The sequence below is a fragment of the Corella eumyota genome, chromosome 3, assembly GCF_963082875.1.
Source record: "Corella eumyota chromosome 3, kaCorEumy4.1, whole genome shotgun sequence".
Lineage (NCBI taxonomy): Eukaryota > Metazoa > Chordata > Ascidiacea > Phlebobranchia > Corellidae > Corella > Corella eumyota.
In genome coordinates this window covers 12,001,426-12,003,925 of record NC_137492.1, presented here as the reverse complement: position 1 = coordinate 12,003,925, position 2,500 = coordinate 12,001,426, and the positions used below count along the sequence as shown (strand labels likewise).

The 2,500-nt window shown below is 53.1% G+C and overlaps 2 non-coding genes across 2 annotated transcripts; both read left to right on the top strand.

Moving 5' to 3' along the window:
- Window positions 1–195: 195 nt before the first annotated feature.
- Window positions 196–2,005, top strand: LOC145747135 (small subunit ribosomal RNA). The gene has a single exon (XR_014281881.1). It is a non-coding gene; the product is annotated as a small subunit ribosomal RNA (ribosomal RNA).
- Window positions 2,006–2,250: 245 nt separating this feature from the next.
- Window positions 2,251–2,404, top strand: LOC145747988 (5.8S ribosomal RNA). Its single transcript, XR_014282627.1, has one exon. It is a non-coding gene; the product is annotated as a 5.8S ribosomal RNA (ribosomal RNA).
- The last annotated feature ends 96 nt before the right edge of the window (window positions 2,405–2,500 follow it).

Here is a 2,500-nt window from a genome sequence, read left to right as displayed (position 1 = left end):
GTTCCTGGTGTTGTATGCAAACGCAGCCCGCGCGCGGCTTCGCCCGAAAGGGCGTCTGGCCGGTGTCGACGGCGTCCAGATCGCGGCTTACGCCGGGTTTGAGGAGCTAAGCAAAAATAGTGATTGAGTAATACAGTGCGATACCGCGACGGGGAAAGCGAAAGACTCCGTTCGCGTATTTTGTCGGCCGATAGTTACCTGGTTGATCCTGCCAGTAGTCATATGCTTGTCTCAAAGATTAAGCCATGCATGTCTCAGTACGAACTTGCGTACGGTAAAACTGCGAATGGCTCATTAAATCAGTCGTGATTCATTTGATCGTAAATTTTACTTGGATAACTGTGGTAATTCTAGAGCTAATACATGCAAAAAGCGCCGACCTTGCGGGAGGCGCGCCTTTATCATATCAAAAACCTGCCGGGCTTCGGCTCGTCTTGTTGGCGACTCGGGATAACTTTGCTGATCGCACGGTCTTGCACCGGCGACGGATCATTCAAGTGTCTGCCCTATCAACTTTCGTCGGTACGGTATCTGCCTACCGAGGTTCTTACGGGTAACGGGGAATCAGGGTTCGATTCCGGAGAGGGAGCCTGAGAAACGGCTACCACATCCAAGGAAGGCAGCAGGCGCGCAAATTACCCATTCCCGACGCGGGGAGGTAGTGACGAAAAATAACGATACAGGACTCTAACGAGGCCCTGTAATTGGAATGAGTACACTGTAAAAATTTTAACGAGTATCCATTGGAGGGCAAGTCTGGTGCCAGCAGCCGCGGTAATTCCAGCTCCAAAAGTGTATATTTAAGTTGTTGCGGTTAAAAAGCTCGTAGTTGGATTTTGGGCGCAGGCGTTCGGTCCGTCGCAAGGCGTGCACTGTTCGTTCTGGCTTTACCTCCGGTTTTCCGTCGGTGCTCTTGACTGAGTGTCGGCGGCGGCCGGGACGTTTACCTTGAAAAAATTAGAGTGTTCAAAGCAGGCGCTTCGCCTGGATAGTGTTGCATGGAATAATGAAATAGGACCTCGGTTCTTTTTTGTTGGTTTTCGGAGCGCGAGGTAATGATTAAGAGGGACGGACGGGGGCATTCGTACTGTGCCGTTAGAGGTGAAATTCTTGGATCGGCGCAAGACGAACGACTGCGAAAGCATTTGCCAAGAATGTTTTCTTTAATCAAGAGCGAAAGTCAGAGGTTCGAAGACGATCAGATACCGTCCTAGTTCTGACTATAAACGATGCCAACTAGCGATCGGGGGGCGTTATTTTGACGACCTCTCCGGCAGCTTGCGGGAAACCAAAGTCTTTGGGTTCCGGGGGAAGTATGGTTGCAAAGCTGAAACTTAAAGGAATTGACGGAAGGGCACCACCAGGAGTGGAGCCTGCGGCTTAATTTGACTCAACACGGGAAATCTCACCCGGCCCGGACACAGCGAGGATTGACAGATTGAGAGCTCTTTCATGATTCTGTGGGTGGTGGTGCATGGCCGTTCTTAGTTGGTGGAGCGATTTGTCTGGTTAATTCCGATAACGAACGAGACTCTGGCTTGCTAAATAGTTACGCGGCCTTCCCGGCCGGCGTTTAACTTCTTAGAGGGACTAGTGGCGTTTAGCCACACGAGATTGAGCAATAACAGGTCTGTGATGCCCTTAGATGTTCGGGGCCGCACGCGCGCTACACTGACCGGATCAACGTGTGTTCGCCTTGGCCGAAAGGTCTGGGTAACCCGATGAACCCCGGTCGTGCTAGGGATAGAGAATTGAAATTATTTCGCTTGAACGAGGAATTCCCAGTAAGCGCGAGTCATTAGCTCGCGTTGATTACGTCCCTGCCCTTTGTACACACCGCCCGTCGCTACTACCGATTGAATGGTTTAGTGAGGTCCTCCGATTGGGCCCGGGCTCGACTGGCGACGGTTGGGTCTTGGCCCGAAAAGACGATCTAACTTGATTACTTAGAGGAAGTAAAAGTCGTAACAAGGTTTCCGTAGGTGAACCTGCGGAAGGATCATTAGCGCGAGAAAAAAAATCGAAGAGCGAAAGAGCAAACACCGGGACGGCGACGTGCCTCGGCGCGTCCGCCGCCCCGCGATCAGGAACTTGTTTTGTCGGCGTCGAGTGCCCGAAGGCTTCATGCGGTGCGCGGGCTTGTCGCACTATTTGTTGCGACCGCGACCCGCTCGGCGTCACGCGATTTTTTCAGCCGGATGGCGAATCGAGGTTAGGAATCGAAGAGCGAAAAGCAAACAAACAAACGATGGCTCTTGGCGGTGGACCACTCGGCTCGCGAGTCGATGAAGGACGCAGCAAGCTGCGTGATTTAATGTGAATTGCAGAACACATTGAGCATTGACGATCTGAACGCGTATTGCGGCCTCGGGTTCATCCCGGGACCGCGTCCGTCTCAGGGTCGCAGAAACGACAACGGCCGGCGGGATCGGCTCCGCGACGGCTCGGCTCGCGTGCGTATGCCCGGCGACGGGCAATCGCCGCTCGGTTGAAGGTGGAA